General features: G+C 37.5%; 3 non-coding genes across 3 annotated transcripts; all 3 read left to right on the forward strand.

Annotated features, from left to right (window-relative positions):
* Positions 1–7,051: 7,051 nt before the first annotated feature.
* TRNAD-GUC (transfer RNA aspartic acid (anticodon GUC)) lies at positions 7,052–7,124 on the forward strand. Its single transcript has one exon. It is a non-coding gene; the product is annotated as a tRNA-Asp (tRNA).
* Positions 7,125–7,932: 808 nt separating this feature from the next.
* Positions 7,933–8,005, forward strand: TRNAD-GUC (transfer RNA aspartic acid (anticodon GUC)). The gene has a single exon. It is a non-coding gene; the product is annotated as a tRNA-Asp (tRNA).
* Positions 8,006–9,547: 1,542 nt separating this feature from the next.
* Positions 9,548–9,620, forward strand: TRNAS-GCU (transfer RNA serine (anticodon GCU)). The gene has a single exon. It is a non-coding gene; the product is annotated as a tRNA-Ser (tRNA).
* The last annotated feature ends 2,283 nt before the right edge of the window (positions 9,621–11,903 follow it).

Raw genomic sequence — 11,903 nt, forward strand, 5'->3', positions numbered from 1 at the left:
TAACAGTTTGTTGAATGAATATCGTTACATTTGCTTGAATTAAAGCAAAAAGTATAAAAATAATGGTTTCAGTGGTTATTTTTGAAAATAGTGAAGAAATACTCAAAATATGCTTCTTTGGCCGTGAAACGTCGATTTTTAAAATGTTATTAAAAATCGAGGTACATTTTTAATTATTGTTCAATCGAGATGAAATCACTTTTAATGAGTGTTTTATAGGGAATTAAGCTGAATTCGGTCAAAAATTTCTCCAGAAAAAAATTCATTCAAAAAAGTACCGAAAAAATCGCAGGTTTTTTTTCTTCAAGATACAAAATCCGTGACAACGATTTCTTATTGAAAAATTTAATTTTAACAGTTTTTTGATTGAATATCGTTACATTTGCTTGAATTAAAGCAAAATGTATAAAAATAATGGTTTCAGTGAACATATTTGAAAATAGTGAAGAAATAGTCAAAGTAAGCTTCTTTGGCCGTGAAACGTCGATTTTGAAAATGTTATTAAAAATCGAGGTAAATTTTTAATTATTGTTCAATCGAGATGAAATCACTTTTATTGAGTGTTTTATAGGGAATTAAGCTGAATTCGGTCAAAAATTTCTCCAGAAAAAAATGCATTCAAAAAAGTACCGAAAAAATCGCATGTTTTTTTTCTTCAAGATACAAAATCCGTGACAACGATTTCTTATTTAAAATTGAATTTTAACAGTTTGTTGAATGAATATCGTTACATTTGCTTCAATTAAAGCAAAAAGTATAAAAATAATGGTTTCAGTGGTTATTTTTGAAAATAGTGAAGAAATACTCAAAATATGCTTCGTTGGCGGTGAAACGTCGATTTTTAAAATGTTATTAAAAATCGAGGTACATTTTTAATTATTGTTCAATCGAGATGAAATCACTTTTAATGAGTGTTTTATAGGGAATTAAGCTGAATTCGGTCAAAAATTTCTCCAGAAAAAAATTCATTCAAAAAAGTACCGAAAATATCGCAGGTTTTTCTTCTTCATGACACAAAATCCGTGAATACGATTTCTTATTGAAAATTGAATTTTAACAGTTTTTTGAATGAATATCGTTACATTGCTTGAATTAAAGCAAAAAGTATAAAAATAATGGTTTCAATGAATATATTTGAAAATAGTGAAGAAATACTCAAAGTATGCTTCTTTGGCCGTGAAACGTCGATTTTGAAAATGTTATTAAAAATCGAGGTAAATTTTTAATTATTGTTCAATCGAGATGAAATCACTTTAAATGAGTGTTTTATAGGGAATTAAGCTGAATTCGGTCAAAAATTTCTCCAGAAAAAAATTCATTCAAAAAAGTACCGAAAAAATCGCAGGTTTTTTTTCTTCAAGATACAAAATCCGTGACAACGATTTCTTATTGAAAAATTTAATTTTAACAGTTTTTTGATTGAATATCGTTACATTTGCTTGAATTAAAGCAAAAAGTATAAAATTAATGGTTTCAGAGAACATATTTGAAAATAGTGAAGAAATAGTCAAAGTAAGCTTCTTTGGCCGTGAAACGTCGATTTTGAAAATGTTATTAAAAATCGAGGTACATTTTTAATTATTGTTCAATCGAGATGAAATCACTTTTAATGAGTTTTTTATAGGGAATTAAGCTGAATTCGGTCAAAAATTTCTCCAGAAAAAAATTCATTCAAAAAAGTACCGAAAAAATCGCAGGTTTTTCTTCTTCAAGACACAAAATCCGTGAATACGATTTCTTATTGAAAATTGAATTTTAACAGTTTTTTGAATGAATATCGTTACATTGCTTGAATTAAAGCAAAAAGTATAAAAATAATGGTTTCAATGAATATATTTGAAAATAGTGAAGAAATACTCAAAGTATGCTTCTTTGGCCGTGAAACGTCGATTTTGAAAATGTTATTAAAAATCGAGGTAAATTTTTAATTATTGTTCAATCGAGATGAAATCACTTTCAATGAGTGTTTTATAGGGAATTAAGCTGAATTCGCTCAAACATTTCTCCAGAAAAAAATGCATTCAAAAGTGTACCGAAAAAATCGCATGTTTTTTTTCTTCAAGATACAAAATCCGTGACAACGATTTCTTATTTAAAATTGAATTTTAACAGTTTGTTGAATGAATATCGTTACATTTGCTTGAATTAACGCAAAAATTACAAAAATAATGGTTTCAGTGGTTATATTTGAAAACAGTGAACAAATACTCAAAATGTTTTTCTTTGGCCGAGTTACGTCGATTTTGAAAATGTTATTAAAAATCGAGGTACATTTTTATTTATTGTTCAATCGAGATGAAATCACTTTTATTGAGTGTTTTATAGGGAATTAAGCTGAATTCGGTCAAAAATTTCTCCAGAAAAAAATGCATTCAAAAGTGTACCGAAAAAATCGCATGTTTTATTTCTTCAAGATACAAAATCCGTGACAACGATTTCTTATTTAAAATTGAATTTTAACAGTTTGTTGAATGAATATCGTTACATTTGCTTCAATTAAAGCAAAAAGTATAAAAATAATGGTTTCAGTGGTTATTTTTGAAAATAGTGAAGAAATACTCAAAATATGCTTCGTTGGCGGTGAACGTCGATTTTTAAAATGTTATTAAAAATCGAGGTACATTTTTAATTATTGTTCAATCGAGATGAAATCACTTTTAATGAGTGTTTTATAGGGAATTAAGCTGAATTCGGTCAAAAATTTCTCCAGAAAAAAATTCATTCAAAAAAGTACCGAAAAAATCGCAGGTTTTTTTTCTTCAAGATACAAAATCCGTGACAACGATTTTTTATTGAAAAATTTAATTTTAACAGTTTTTTGATTGAATATCGTTACATTTGCTTGAATTAAAGCAAAAAGTATAAAAATAATGGTTTCAGTGAACATATTTGAAAATAGTGAAGAAATAGTCAAAGTAAGCTTCTTTGGCCGTGAAACGTCGATTTTGAAAATGTTATTAAAAATCGAGGTAAATTTTTAATTATTGTTCAATCGAGATGAAATCACTTTCAATGAGTGTTTTATAGGGAATTAAGCTGAATTCGGTAAAAAATTTCTCCTGAAAAAAATGCATTCAAAAAAGTACCGAAAAAATCGCATGTTTTTCTTCTTCAAGATACAAAATCCGTGACAACGATTTCTTATTGAAAAATTTAATTTTAACAGTTTTTTGATTGAATATCGTTTCATTTGCTTGAATTAAAGCAAAAAGTATAAAAATAATGGTTTCAGTGAACATATTTGAAAATAGTGAAGAAATAGTCAAAGTAAGCTTCTTTGGCCGTGAAACGTCGATTTTGAAAATGTTATTAAAAATCGAGGTAAATTTTTAATTATTGTTCAATCGAGATGAAATCACTTTTATTGAGTGTTTTATAGGGAATTAAGCTGAATTCGGTCAAAAATTTCTCCAGAAAAAAATGCATTCAAAAAAGTACCGAAAAAATCGCATGTTTTTTTTCTTCAAGATACAAAATCCGTGACAACGATTTCTTATTTAAAATTGAATTTTAACAGTTTGTTGAATGAATATCGTTACATTTGCTTCAATTAAAGCAAAAAGTATAAAAATAATGGTTTCAGTGGTTATTTTTGAAAATAGTGAAGAAATACTCAAAATATGCTTCGTTGGCGGTGAAACGTCGATTTTTAAAATGTTATTAAAAATCGAGGTACATTTTTAATTATTGTTCAATCGAGATGAAATCACTTTTAATGAGTGTTTTATAGGGAATTAAGCTGAATTCGGTCAAAAATTTCTCCAGAAAAAAATTCATTCAAAAAAGTACCGAAAAAATCGCAGGTTTTTCTTCTTCATGACACAAAATCCGTGAATACGATTTCTTATTGAAAAATTGAATTTTAACAGTTTTTTGAATGAATATCGTTACATTTGCTTGAATTAAAGCAAAAAGTATAAAAATAATGGTTTCAGTGGTAATTTTTGAAAATAGTGAAGAAATACTCAAAATATGCTTCTTTGGCCGTGAAACGTCGATTTTGAAAATGTTATTAAAAATCGAGGTACATTTTTATTTATTGTTCAATCGAGATGAAATCACATTTAATGAGTGTTTTATAGGGAATTAAGCTGAATTCGGTCAAAAATTTCTCCTGAAAAAAATGCATTCAAAAAAGTACCGAAAAAATCGCATGTTTTTCTTCTTCAAGATACAAAATCCGTGACAACGATTTCTTATTGAAAAATTTAATTTTAACAGTTTTTTGATTGAATATCGTTACATTTGCTTGAATTAAAGCAAAAAGTATAAAAATAATGGTTTCAGTGAACATATTTGAAAATAGTGAAGAAATAGTCAAAGTAAGCTTCTTTGGCCGTGAAACGTCGATTTTGAAAATGTTATTAAAAATCGAGGTAAGTTTTTAATTATTGTTCAATCGAGATGAAATCACTTTCAATGAGTGTTTTATAGGGAATTAAGCTGAATTCGGTCAAACATTTCTCCAGAAAAAAATGCATTCAAAAGTGTACCGAAAAAATCGCATGTTTTTTTTCTTCAAGATACAAAATCCGTGACAACGATTTCTTATTTAAAATTGAATTTTAACAGTTTGTTGAATGAATATCGTTACATTTGCTTGAATTAACGCAAAAATTACAAAAATAATGGTTTCAGTGGTTATATTTGAAAACAGTGAACAAATACTCAAAATGTTTTTCTTTGGCCGAGTTACGTCGATTTTGAAAATGTTATTAAAAATCGAGGTACATTTTTATTTATTGTTCAATCGAGATGAAATCACTTTTATTGAGTGTTTTATAGGGAATTAAGCTGAATTCGGTCAAAAATTTCTCCAGAAAAAAATGCATTCAAAAGTGTACCGAAAAAATCCCATGTTTTTTTCTTCAAGATACAAAATCCGTGACAACGATTTCTTATTTAAAATTGAATTTTAACAGTTTGTTGAATGAATATCGTTACATTTGCTTGAATTAAAGCAAAAAGTATAAAAATAATGGTTTCAGTGGTTATTTTTGAAAATAGTGAAGAAATACTCAAAATATGCTTCTTTGGCCGTGAAACGTCGATTTTTAAAATGTTATTAAAAATCGAGGTACATTTTTAATTATTGTTCAATCGAGATGAAATCACTTTTAATGAGTGTTTTATAGGGAATTAAGCTGAATTCGGTCAAAAATTTCTCCAGAAAAAAATTCATTCAAAAAAGTACCGAAAAAATCGCAGGTTTTTTTTCTTCAAGATACAAAATCCGTGACAACGATTTCTTATTGAAAAATTTAATTTTAACAGTTTTTTGATTGAATATCGTTACATTTGCTTGAATTAAAGCAAAATGTATAAAAATAATGGTTTCAGTGAACATATTTGAAAATAGTGAAGAAATAGTCAAAGTAAGCTTCTTTGGCCGTGAAACGTCGATTTTGAAAATGTTATTAAAAATCGAGGTAAATTTTTAATTATTGTTCAATCGAGATGAAATCACTTTTATTGAGTGTTTTATAGGGAATTAAGCTGAATTCGGTCAAAAATTTCTCAAATGTAACGTAAAAATTCAAAGTTTTTCCACAGTACCTGACGAACATTTAATTTTTGGGGCTTCCGTTGCGCAATGGTTAGCGCGTTCAGCTGTTAAAAGAAAGGTTGGTGGTTCGAGCACACTCGGGAGCGGTGTTGTGAGATCTCAAATGTAACGTAAAAATCCAAAGTTTTTCCACAATACCTGACGAACATTTAATTTTTGGGCTTCCGTTGCGCAATGGTTAGCGCGTTCGGCTGTTAACCGAAAGGTTGGTGGTTCGAGCCCATCCGGGAGCGGTGTTGTGAGATCTCAGATGTAACTTAAAAAGTCAAAGTTTTTCCACAATACCTGACGACCATTTAATTTTTGGGCTTCTTTGGCTCCATGGTTAGCGCGTTCGGATGTTAAACAAAAGGTTGGTGGTTCGGGCCCACCCGGGTGCGGTGTTGTGAAGTTTCAAATGTAACGTAAAAAGCCAAAGTTTTTCCACAATACCTGACGAACATTTAATTTTTGGGCTTCCGTGTTGCAATGGTTAGCGCGTTCAGCTGTTAATCGAAAGGTTGGTGGTTCGAGCCCACCCGGGAGCGGTGTTGTGAGATCTCAAATGTAACGTAAAAATTCAAAGTTTTTCCACAATACCTGACGAACATATAATTTTTGGGCTTCCGTTGCGCAATGGTTAGCGCGTTCAGCTGTTAAGAGAAAGGTTGGTGGTTCGAGCCCACTCGGGAGCGGTGTTGTGAGATCTCAAATATAACGTAAAAATCCAAAGTTTTTCCACAATACCTGACGAACATTTAATTTTTGGGGCTTCCGTTGCGCAATGGTTAGCGCGTTCAGCTGTTAAAAGAAAGGTTGGTGGTTCGAGCACACTCGGGAGCGGTGTTGTGAGATCTCAAATGTAACGTAAAAATCCAAAGTTTTTCCACAATACCTGACGAACATTTAATTTTTGGGCTTCCGTTGCACAATGGTTAGCGCGTTCGGCTGTTAACCGAAAGGTTGGTGGTTCGAGCCCATCCGGGAGCGGTGTTGTGAGATCTCAGATGTAACTTAAAAAGTCAAAGTTTTTCCACAATACCTGACGACCATTTAATTTTTGGGCTTCTTTGGCTCCATGGTTAGCGCGTTCGGATGTTAAAAAAAAGGTTGGTGGTTCGGGCCCACCCGGGTGCGGTGTTGTGAAGTTTCAAATGTAACGTAAAAAGCCAAAGTTTTTCCACAATACCTGACGAACATTTAATTTTTGGGCTTCCGTGTTGCAATGGTTAGCGCGTTCAGCTGTTAATCGAAAGGTTGGTATTTCGAGCCCACCCGGGAGCGGTGTTGTGAGATCTCAAATGTAACGTAAAAATTCAAAGTTTTTCCACAATACCTGACGAACATTTAATTTTTGGGGCTTCCGTTGCGCAATGGTTAGCGCGTTCAGCTGTTAAAAGAAAGGTTGGTGGTTCGAGCACACTCGGGAGCGGTGTTGTGAGATCTCAAATGTAACGTAAAAATCCAAAGTTTTTCCACAATACCTGACGGCCATTTATTTTGTGAGCTTCCATGGCTCAATGGTTAGCGCGTTTGACTGTCAATCGAAAGGTTGGTGGTTCGAGCCCACCCGGGAGCGGTGTTGTGAGATCTCAGATGTAACGTAAAAATCCAAAGTTTTTCCACAATACCTGACGAACATTTAATTTTTGGGCTTCCAAGGCTCAATGGTTAGCGCGTTCGGCTGTTAACCGAAAGGTTGGTGGTTCGAGCCCATCCGGGAGCGGTGTTGTGAGGTCTTAGATGTATTGTAAAATCCAAAGTTTTTCCACAATACCTGACGGCCATTTATTTTCTGAGCTTCCATGGCTCAATGGTTAGCAAGTTCGGCTGTTAAGCGAAAGGTTGGTGGTTGTAGCCCATCCGGGAGCGGTGTTGTGAGATCTCAGATGTAACTTAAAAAGTCAAAGTTTTTCCACAATACCTGACGACCATTTAATTTTTGGGCTTCTTTGGCTCCATGGTTAGCGCGTTCGGATGTTAAACAAAAGGTTGGTGGTTCGGGACCACCCGGGTGCGGTGTTGTGAAGTTTCAAATGTAACGTAAAAAGCCAAAGTTTTTCCACAATACCTGACGAACATTTAATTTTTGGGCTTCCGTGTTGCAATGGTTAGCGCGTTCAGCTGTTAATCGAAAGGTTGTTATTTCGAGGCCACCCGGGAGCGGTGTTGTGAGATCTCTGATGTAACGTAAAAAGTCAAAGTTTTTCCACAATACCTGACGAACATTTAATTTTTGGGCTTCCGTGTTGCAATGGTTAGCGCGTTCAGCTGTTAATCGAAAGGTTGGTGGTTCGAGCCCACCCGGGAGCGGTGTTGTGAGGTCTCAGATGTGACGTAAAAAGTCAAAGTTTTTCCATAATACCTGACGGCCATTTATTTTCTGAGCTTCCATGGCTCAATGGTTAGCGCGTTCGACAGTCAATCGAAAGGTTGGTGGTTCGAGCCCATCCGGGAGCGGTGTTGTGAGATCTCAGATGTAACGTAAAAAGTCAAAGTTTTTCCACAATACCTGACGACCATTTAATTTTTGGGCTTCTTTGGCTCCGTGGTTAGCGCGTTCGGATGTTAAAGAAAAGGTTGGTGATTCAGGCCCACCCGGGTGCGGTGTTGTGAAGTTTCAAATGTAACGTAAAAAGCCAAAGTCTTTCACAATACCTGACGAACATTTAATTTTTGGGCTACCGTGTTGCAATGGTTAGCGCGTTCAGCTGTTAATCGAAAGGTTGGTGGTTCGAGCCCACCCGGGAGCGGTGTTGTGAGATCTCTGATGTAACGTAAAAATCCAAAGTTTTTCCACAATACCTGACGAACATTTAATTTTTGGGCTTCCGTGTTGCAATGGTTAGCGCGTTCAGCTGTTAATCGAAAGGTTGGTGGTTCGAGCCCACCCGGGAGCGGTGTTGTGAGGTCTCAGATGTGACGTAAAAAGTCAAAGTTTTTCCACAATACCTGACGACCATTTAATTTCTGAGCTTCCGTGGATCAATGGTTAGCGCGTTCGGCTGTTAACCAATAGGTTGGTGGTTCGAGCCCATCCGGGAGCAGTGTTGTGTGATCTCAAATGTAACGTAGAAAGCCAAAGTTTTCCCACAATACCTGACGACCATTTAACTTTTGGGCTTCCGTGGCGCAATGGTTAGCACGTTCGGCTTTTAACCAATAGATTGGTGGTTCGAGCCCATCCGGGAGCGGTGTTGTGAGGTCTCAGATGTGACGTAAAAAGTCAAGGTTTTCCACAATACCTGCCAACCATTTAATTTCTGAGCTTCTGTGGCTCAATGGTTAGCGCGTTCGGCTGTTAACCAATAGGTTGGTGGTTCGACCCCATCCGGGAGCGGTGTTGTGAGGTCTCAGATGTGACGTAAAAAGTCAAGGTTTTTACATAATACCTGACGAGCATTTAACTTTTGGGCTTCCGTGGCGCAATGGTTAGCGCGTTCGGCTGTTAACCAATAGGTTGGTGGTTCGAGCCCATCCGGGAGCGGTGTTGTGAGGTCTCAGATGTGACGTAAAAAGTCAAGGTTTTTACACAATACCTGACGAGCATTTAATTTTTGGGATTCCGTGGCGCAATGGTTAGCGCGTTCAGCTGTTAATCGAAAGGTTGGTGGTTCGAGCCCACCCGGGAGAGGTGTTGTGGGGTCTCAAATGTAACGTAGAAAGCCAAAGTTTTTCCACAACACCTGACAACCATTAAATTTCTGAGCTTCCGTGGCTCAATGGTTAGCGCGTTCGGCTGTTAACCAATAGGTTGGTGGTTCGAGCCCATCCGGGAGCGGTGTTGTGAGGTCTCAGATGTGACGTAAAAAGTCATGGTTTTTGCACAATACCTGACGAGCATTTAACTTTTGGGCTTCCGTGGCGCAATGGTTAGCGCGTTCGGCTGTTAACCAATAGGTTGGTGGTTCGAGCCCATCCGGGAGCGGTGTTGTGAGGTCTCAGATGTGACGTAAAAAGTCATGGTTTTTGCACAATACCTGACGGGCATTTAGCTTTTGGGCTTCCGTGGCGCAATGGTTAGCGCGTTCGGCTGCTATTCAAAAGGTTGGTGGTTTGAGCCCATCCGGGAGCGGTGTTGTGAGGTCTCAAATGTAACATAAAATGTCAGAGTTTTTCCACAATACCTGTCGAACATTTAACTTTTGGGCTTCCGTGGCGCAATGGTTAGCGCGTTCAGCTGTTAATCGAAAGGTTGGTGGTACGAGCCCACCCGGGAGAGGTGTTGTGGGGTCTCAGATGTAGCGTAAAAAGTCAAAACTTTTCCACAATACGTGACAACCATTTAATTTCTGAGCTTCCGTGGCTCAATGATTAGCGCGTTCGGCTGTTAACCAATAGGTTGGTGGTTCGAGCCCACCCGGGAGCGGTGTTGTGGGATCTCAAATGTAACGTAAAAATTCAAGGTTTTTCCACAATACCTGACGAACATTTAATTTTTTTGGTTCCTTGGGGCAATGGTTAGCGCGTTCGGCTGTTAACCAATAGGTTGGTGGTTCGAGCCCACCCGGGAGCGGTTGGTGTGGGATCTCAAATGTACCGTAGAAAGCCAAAGTTTTGCCACAATACCTGACGACCATTAAATTATTGGGCTTTCTTGGCGCAATGGTTAGCGCGTTCGGCTGTTTACCGAAAGGTTGGTGGTTCGAGCCCAACCGGAAGAGGTGTTGTAGGGTCTCAGATGTAACGTAAAAAGTCATAACTTATCCACAATACCTGACAACCATTTAATTTCTGAGCTTCCGTGGCTCAAAGGTTAGCGCGTTCGGCTGTTAACCAATAGGTGTGTGGCTCGAGCCCATCCGGGAGCGGTGTTGTGAGGTCTCAGATGTAACGTAAAATGTCAGAGTTTTTATCACAATACCTGACGAACATTTAATTTTTGGGCTTCCGTGGCGCAATGATTAGCGCGTTCAGCTGTTAATCGAAAGGTTGAAGGTTCGAGCCCACCCGGGAGAGGTGTTGTGGGGTCTCAGATGTAGCGTAAAAAGTCAAAACTTTTCCACAATACGTGACAACCATTTAATTTCTGAGCTTCCGTGGCTCAATGGTTAGCGCGTTCGGCTGTTAACCAATAGGTTGGTGGTTCGAGCCCATCCGGGAGCGGTGTTGTGAGGTCTCAGATGTGACGTAAAAAGTCAACGTTTTTACACAATACCTGACGAGCATTTAACTTTGGGCTTCCGTGGCTCAATGGTTAGCGCGTTCGGCTGTTAACCAATCGGTTGGTGGTTCGAGCCCATCCGGGAGCGGTATTGTGACGTCTCAGATGTGACGTTAAAAGTCAAGGTTTTTCCAAAATACCTGACGACCATTTAATTTTTGGGCTTCCGTGGCGCAATGGTTATCGCGTTCAGCTGCTATTCAAAAGACTGGTGGTTTGAGCCCTCCCGGGAGAGGTGTTGTGGGGTCTCAGATGTAGCGTAAAAAGTCAAAACTTTTCCACAATACGTGACAACAATTAATTTCTGAGCTTCCGTGGCTCAATGATTAGCGCGTTCGGCTGTTAACCAATAGGTTGGTGGTTCGAGCCCACCCGGGAGCGGTGTTGTGGGATCTCAAATGTAACGTAAAAATTCAAGGTTTTTCCACAATACCTGACGAACATTTAATTTTTGGGGTTCCTTGGGGCAATGGTTAGCGCGTTCGGCTGTTAATCGAAAGGTTGAAGGTTCGAGCCCACCCGGGAGAGGTGTTGTAGGGTCTCATATGTAGCGTAAAAAGTCAAAACTTATCCACAATACGTGACAATCATTTAATTTCTGAGCTTCCGTGGCTCAATGGTTAGCGCGTTCGGCTGTTAACCAATAGGTTGGTGGTTCGAGCTCATCCGGGAGCGGTGTTGTGAGGTCTCAGATGTGACGTAAAAAGTCAAGGTTTTTTCCACAACACCTGACGACCATTTAATTTTTGGGCTTCCGTGGCGCAATGGTTAGCGCGTTCGGCTGTTAACCAATGGGTTGGTGGTTCGAGCCCATCCGGGAGCGGTGTTGTGAGGTCTCAGATGTAACGTAAAATGTCAGAGTTTTTCCACAATACCTGACGAACATTTAATTTTTGGGCTTCCGTGGCGCAATGATTAGCGCGTTCAGCTGTTAATCGAAAGGTTGAAGGTTCGAACCCACCCGGGAGAGGTGTTGTGGGGTCTCAGATGTAGCGTAAAAAGTCAAAACTTTTCCACAATACGTGACAACCATTTAATTTCTGAGCTTCCGTGGCTCAATGGTTAGCGCGTTCGGCTGTTAACCAATAGGTTGGTGGTTCGAGCCCATCCGGGAGCGGTGTTGTGAGGTCTCAGATGTGACGTAAAAAGTCAAGGTTTTTACACAATACCTGACGAGCATTTAACTTTGGGCTT

Source organism: Phalangium opilio, unplaced genomic scaffold (assembly GCF_054372755.1).
Source record: "Phalangium opilio isolate 3A_F unplaced genomic scaffold, DU_Popi_V2 ptg000082l_1, whole genome shotgun sequence".
NCBI classification, from domain to species: domain Eukaryota; kingdom Metazoa; phylum Arthropoda; class Arachnida; order Opiliones; family Phalangiidae; genus Phalangium; species Phalangium opilio.